We start from the raw sequence: 7,589 nt of genomic DNA on the forward strand, positions 1-7,589 counted from the left end.
ATTAGTGTAGCGCCACAGACATGCACATCACACATTTATTAGACACATTCAGCACTCATACATCCCATTTCTGAGTTCACAAGAGCATTTACGGACAAAACCTGAGCAAAATGTGACGACGCTACAAAAGGTCACAGAAAACGCAGAAATATTTGGTATTAAAATGCACAGGATCGTCTTTTTAGGTTGTTTTGTGGCTGTTTTGGATGACGGCGAGGCGGCTAATGGAAGACGGCCAAGCAAAGAGAGAGCGCCTGCAGGAAAATAATCAGAAATGAAGCATTGTGGGAAGCTGGAGACTGGCTGAAGTATGAATGATCCACAAAATAATGTGTCAGCGTGATACAAAATAATCTAGTGTACACTCTCAGAAAAAAAAGGTACAAAATTGTACCTTTTAGGGTACAAATGGCCCGTCACTGGGGTGGTACCCTTAAGGGTACAAATTTGTACCTCATTTTAAAGGTACAAAATTGTACCTTCTACATTTGTACCCTTTAAGGGACAATTTTGTACCCTAGACACTGAAGGTACAAAAATTTACCTTTTTATATTATATAGTATTTTCAGGGTACTGACCCAGGCATTTTGATCCTTTGGTGACTGCATGCACAAATAAATAAATAAAATATTTTGGTTCGCAGATGTCCATTTTTATTTATTAATGTAGAAATATTTCATTACAACTCACACCTGAATGTGTAAAGAAATAAAATTACACAGCAAGTATAAAGCAGACATGTAAAACAGTAAAAAGAACAATTTAGATAACAAATAAAAACTAAATAATCTACACTTAATACAAAGACCACAAGAATACTGTTTAAGATTTATGAACACATTACACAGGCTACATCAAGTACTGCACTTTATAAAGTCCAAAGTGTTTGTCTTTAGTCAGAATACTCAGTCATAATAAATAATTTGTCATCAAAATTTTCTCTGAATTTCAGAATGAAGGCAATGTTTCTCTATAAATTGCTTCAACAGTGCAGAAAACCAAATACATCAGTAGCCTCTTCCTCAACATCAGTAGATTACTCCTCATCATCCTCAAGTGGAGTTGTAATTTGTTGTAACACAATATGTGTTTATGCTTTTGGTAAACATGACATGTCAAGCACTCATATCTGGAAAATGTTCTTTGATAGTCATTAGGACCACAAGTTATTTAAAAATTTGCTTTATGCATGAATGATAGCAGTGTGCTGGATTAACTTGATGATTGTGATTATGCCAAGAGCATGTAGAGAAACAAAAAACAAGGTTGATCACTCTGGTAACTGGAGTAGATCGAGGCTTGTCACCGTCCACCGTTCATTCAAAACATTCCACTGCAGAAACATCAAGGTGATCTTCTAATAAGATGGATATGTCAAAAATGAATATTCGTCCACATCATTAGCCCGGCCAATCGCAATCCCATCAACTCTGAAGACTGCTGTGACTCGTCTTGTTAACACAGTTGTCCAGTCGGTGGCCTCCTCCTGTAGTTGAACTGTTGGATGTGGTGAAGATGGTTCACTGTAAGTGACAAAGCAATAATGACATTAATATCAGTCACTCTATCACTGAAGAAGAGAAAATCAACATACATAGAAAGTAAAATAATTATTATTCACAGATTAAAAAAAAAAAGTATCACAGATTAAAAGACTAATATAAATTTCATTCATTCATTCAATTTCTTTTTGGCTTAGTCCCTTTATTAATCTGGGGTTGCCACAGTGGAATGAACCACCAACTTATCCAGCATGTTTTATGCAGCAGATGCCCTTCTAGCTGCAACCCAGTATTACGAAACATCCAGACACACTTATTCACCACACATTTATACACTACAGACAAATAAGCTTACCAAATTCAGCTATAGCGCATGTCTTTGGACTTGTGGGGAAACCGGAGCACTTGGAGGAAACCCTCAGGAACACTGGAAGAATATGCAAACTCCTCACACAAATGCCAACTGACCCAGCCGAGGCTCGAACCAGCGACCTTCTTGCTGTAAGGTGACAGCACTACCCACTGCGTCATCCTAATATAAAGAATATCAAGCATTATAAAATGCATTTATCACAGCATATACTAAACATAAAACAACATACGCACCGGAGCACAACCAAATGTTGAAGTGTCTTGCTTAACAAGGCTGGCAACATGAGAAGTGCTGCTGTAAAATCAATTCCTGGAACATAAGATGTGGCATACAAACAAATATGAAGGAATCCATACAAAGCTAGAATTTAATAATATTAATCAAGTGAAGAAAGTTTAGAAAGAGTACCTTAGAGTCAGGTCCATAGCATTCTTCAGTTGATCTCTCATCTTTCGATGAAAACCTAGAAAATAATTTTAAACATGTGGGTGTACATTTATTGTTGTTTGTAAGTAAAAACCTACAAATTTAAAATAGTATGTAAGCCATTAAAACCATGGTATAGATAATAAGACATACTTACATCTTGTAACTGAGCCATGCTTTCATATGACATGCCTTCATTGGTCTGATGCTGTTAGGCTGCATTCTGTTGTTCAATCTTGTCCTGAAAGACAATTGGAAACTTCAAAAACTTCTGGAAAGCAATAAGATAAAGCAATAACTATTTATTTATTTTGAGATATTAATAAAATAGGTAAAATAGCTCAAGGTACCAGTTTCAGAACAGATGAGACAAATTATTACACTAAAGAACAAAGTATAACTTAAAACGTCGATTTATACAACGTGGTATGTTAATAATTCTACATTAACATAAGTATAACGTTAAACAATAGTAAAGCACCAACAATTCTGGACATGAGTTTGTGGACACTCCTCAACATTAATGTAACTTAGACACTGAAACGAAGATATGTAGCATACACACCCCACGTTTGTAACTAGCCACGTTTACATAATCAGTCGCTTTGTCGGTGACAAAATTGTGATTTTTCTTCACAAAATGGCGGTGTAACTTATATAACCGTCTAAAATTACATTTCAGCGGTCAACCGTGGCTAGAAAATTGCCTCAAAATATAAAACATTATCGATAATCACAAATTTCCAGTATTAATAACAAAAGGTTTTATATCAAGGTATATGAAGACTTTAGTTGCGCGAGCTCCGGGCCACACCGCACATTACTCACGGCCTGATTCCGGTGCACGGATACGGCAGCGTCGGCTCGCTTCTGCCGCCGCAACTGGCCCGAGTGTATTTTGCTAATTGGGTTGCGATTATATTCCGCCGTGGCAACACTTATTAATAAAGCAGTAACGTAACGTAAGATATAAGGCGCGAATACGTAACGTAGGCGATAAAGGGAACTTTTACACCGAGAAAACTAACAGCATATAGTACTCACCGTCTATAACGTTATGTCCCTCGGTGACTTCGATATCACATTGTATTAACTTCTTTAATAAGCTGCAGACATCTTAGCAAACTCCATCCTGCAGCTCGGAGCACTTAAAGCGGGGGAAAGCCGAGACCCGAGAGTCAGACAAAATCAACAGAACACGGCTTCACATGTAAAAATGAGACTGAAAATATATCTTTAATACATTCTTACCTGAAAAGTGTGGACTCCAAAATAGACTTTTCTTTGAAAAGCGTGCGAAGTTCTGTGTAAACAGCCAGCATACTCTACCGACCGCCTCAGTAACAAACACTACTATAACGTCTCAACAAGCCAAATTCTTAAAGAAACAGCAACATCACCACCTGTATGAAGATGCTGTCACTCTGCATGGTTCTTACTTCTTATTCTACATCACATATACTATAGGGTCTTAAACAGTAAGCAAAGACCAGTATTTACATCTTTAATGATTAAAATTACATTCAATTATAAATTTAATTATTAACATTTTTGAGAAAAAAAAGTTATTTAAATACATGAAAAAAAAAATTATTAAAATATTTAATTCAATCAATTTATTTTTTTATTAATTGTTTTAATTATGTATTTTAGTATTAATGTTTAGTATTAATACATTTAAATTAGTGTTATATAGTGTCTTGATCTTATCATGAGCTGAGGGTACAATTTTGTTCCTATAGGGAAACAAAATATATAATTGTACCTTTAAAGGTGCCAAATTGGTCCTTTACAGTACAATTTTGTATCCAAATGTGCTATAAAAGGTACAAAAATGTACCTTTCAAACCTAAATCTGGACATTTGTACCTTTATAGCCCATTTGGGTACAAAATTGTACCCTAAAGACCAATATGGGACCTTTAAAGGTACAATTTTATATTTTGTTCCTTCTAGGAACAAAATTGTACCCTCATTGTACCTTTTTTTCTGAGAGTGTACCCTTAACACACACTGTTTACTTTGAAACTATATGCACGTTTATGGGCTGCTAAATGTAAAGGGCATGATGAAAAAAACCTTCTGTAACCTGTTTGGAAAGGGTGTACTCTAAAAAAATTGAGTTGACTGTATTTATTTAACCCAGTGGTTAAGTTAAAAGTATTTGGTGCTATGTTGGTGCTACCCCGCCAACCAACCTGCTCCAAGCTGGTATCAAGCCGGCGACCTTCTGCATGGAATCGGGTGCTCTACCAAGGAGGCTAAGACCATGGCCTCTAGTATAAGTCGCTAGAGCATCTTTAGAGGTCAGAGAAGTGAGGTTTACCTGCACAGCACACACTGTTACATTGTGTTATTTATAACCTTAGGTTATTTAGAGTGGTGAAAGACTCCTTAAAAATTATACTCAAGTAAAAGTACCATTACTTGTCTAAAATGTAGTGCGAGTGAAAGTATCTGTGGCAAATACATGCGCTGTGAAACCTGAGTAACAGCCTTTTGTGCAGAGGTGTCGGCACGCAGCGAGTTTTGCAAGTTGACAAAACTAAAGGTTATATACAATATGACGATGTTATTTTGACTAAGCATAGCTGTGAAGCAGAAAAAAGGGATTATGAGTCAGGGAGGTAAGACTTAATAACATTAATTCTCAGTTATGGGTCGGGTCCATAGATATATACACTAGATATCGCATAGGGACCCTGAGCATGCGTCAATAGCGCCGCCACATTGGTGTTACTACGTAAAGATGCTGGACTTTAGCGCTGTCTACGGGTGTAGTAACGAGCAAACAAAGAAAACAAAGCACAAAGGCAGAACATTTCATAGGTAATAATAGGTTTTTTTCTGTTTTTGTATGTTCTGAACTTTTGTGCTAATCAGGTAACGTTATTGATGATAACAGTCACTTACTGCATTCACCATACGGCAAAGCAGCTCCAACTCGCACTAAACACTCGGCTTATGCTAGTTTTGTTGAATAAAATCAGCAAACAATGCAAAAGAAATATGACAACGAGATGCTGCGCTGCCAGAAACTTGTATTATTGTCGGCTAACGTTAGTGAAAGAGTCGTTCAGGGGATTCATTCACAAACGAATCGCTCCCTCCGTCAGTATGAGAAGTGAAAGCAGGAGAGGAGCTGTGTTTCAGGACACGGATTAGATCAAATTTAACAGGGAGGGTGAATAGTACATTTCTGTACACACAAACACAAGCTTTTTGTCAGGAATGCCCGTGCGGTCACTGATCCATCAATGTAGAAAAGTGATGTAAAATTATAATTTTCGTAATTAGGAAAAAAAATTACATAATAACATCCAGGAAAACTCCCGATCACAGATATATGTGTATATGTGTATATCTCTGGCTTTGTGTATATTTCTGGCCATAGTCCTCCACTGTACCTTGGTCCCGCATTCATTTCAAAGGAGCGCTACCCTGTACCAAGATGGCGGAGCTATTGACGCATTCCGTCCAATAGACAACAATAGGCCAGGCGACATCTAATGTATATATCTATGAGTCGGGTCTAAGACCACAGATAATTCTATAAAACATTTTATTTTTTTTGTATTCTTTAGATTTTGTCATAGATTGTTGTAATATTCATGCAAAACATTTCTTTGGTGACCATGGCATATCACTCCAGTTGTGTTTCGCATTGTTTTCCAGTTTCATTTAGGATATTTTTTTTAGATTTATTTAAAATAATAATTCTATAATAATAATAATAATAATGTCAATAATAAGTTGACAACATATTTATTATTAGGGCGTCACGGTGGCACAATGGGTAGCACGATTGCCTCACTGCAAGAAGGTCGCTGGTTCAAGTCCCCACTGGGTCAATTGGCATTTCTGTGTTTGCATGTTCTCCCCATGTTAGTGTGGGTTTCCCCCACAGGTCCAAAGACATGCGCTATAGGGGAACTGGGTAAGCTAAATTGTCAGTAGTGTATGTGTGTGAATAAAAGTGTATGGGTGTTTCCCAGTGATGGGTTGCAGTTGGAAGGGCATCCGCTGCCTAAAACCTTTGCTGGATAAGTTGGCGTTTCATTCCACTGTGGCGACCCCAGATTAATAAAGAGACTTAGCCTAAAAGAAAATGAATGATTGATTATTATGAGTAACATTTCAGTTTGTATGCTGTCTGAATTGATTATTTAAGACAATTACATTTGATCAAAGGAGAGTATTAAAAAGTCACATGGGGTTCTCATGGGATCTAGATGGGGTGGTTCGCCCAGGGTGCCACTGAGTGTGTAACCTATGTTTATTTAGCACAGAAAATGCCAAGGGCATAGAATTGGCATGGACAGAGGGGAAGTGTCCCCACCAATATCCAACAATTACTAAAATGTCCCTACCAATAATTTAATCGACTTCAAAATAAAGTAATGCTCCATCAACTCTTAACCTACACATGTATTGTAAATAAACAATTAAATTGTCAGTAATATGTTTTAAAATTATTATTAACAAAAGAAAAGTAAATATATACATTAGCAGCAATTACATTAGCAAACAGTTAAATTAATTTTATTAAAATTAATAGCTTTTATAATGAAATAGAATCAAGCTATCAAATCTCATTAGCTGTTTCTCCACTGTATAACTCACACATTCTGATTAAAGAGCAACGAATGAATCTCTCATTTATTAAGATTTTATTATTACATTAAATAAGAGGTGCCACTTTAAATGCACACATCTAATGTTATAATGAAAGCATTCGACTGCTTTTCTAGCTTTTTATGCTCATTTAAGACGAAATTAGTTGTGTTTGGAAAAAAAAAACACCAAGATTGACATCCTTATATGTTATTATTATTAGTTATGTGTGTATGTCTGTTTAAACACGCACCCAAAAACCAGACTTTCTCTCCGCTTCAAATCAACACTTGGGAAACAGCGTCTGTTTATCTATGGAGCGCGTCAGCTGACAGTCATGCACCATTATATTTATTTGTTTTTTTGGATTTAATAGGATCATTATATGTTTTGAGGATTGTATAGGATGGGCGACGGCACCTGTAATCAAAAGGAAATGGAATCGCGCCATTTTTAATACTTATTTATAAGAGTTTTCATTCCTAAACAAAGCGAAAGCACAGAAGTCTCACGTTTTAGAGTATGGGGCGACCCCTGGTGGTTCGGCAGTATAGGTTGCGTATAGGGAGGCTCGGCTGTTCAGAGAAAGACTGAAAATACGGGAAAATACCTTTACGGGATGATAGCAGGATAGAACAGTAAAATACGGGAGAATCCCGGGAAAAACGGGAGA

The 7,589-nt window shown here is 36.6% G+C and overlaps 1 long non-coding RNA gene across 2 annotated transcripts; it reads right to left on the reverse strand.

Moving 5' to 3' along the window:
• Nucleotides 1-1,275: 1,275 nt before the first annotated feature.
• Nucleotides 1,276-3,659, reverse strand: LOC137496513 (uncharacterized). Of its 2 annotated transcripts, none has more exons than XR_011016925.2 (7): nt 3,554-3,659; nt 3,347-3,434; nt 2,460-2,543; nt 2,285-2,339; nt 2,110-2,185; nt 1,859-2,035; nt 1,276-1,524 (listed from the first exon to the last, which is right to left on the reverse strand). It is a non-coding gene; the product is annotated as an uncharacterized lncRNA (long non-coding RNA). The 2 variants fall into 2 exon arrangements; XR_012385707.1 differs by having other exon boundaries at nt 3,347-3,449.
• Nucleotides 3,660-7,589: the final 3,930 nt, after the last annotated feature.

This window comes from Danio rerio, chromosome 9, assembly GCF_049306965.1.
Source record: "Danio rerio strain Tuebingen ecotype United States chromosome 9, GRCz12tu, whole genome shotgun sequence".
In the NCBI taxonomy this organism is placed as follows: Eukaryota; Metazoa; Chordata; class Actinopteri; order Cypriniformes; family Danionidae; genus Danio; species Danio rerio.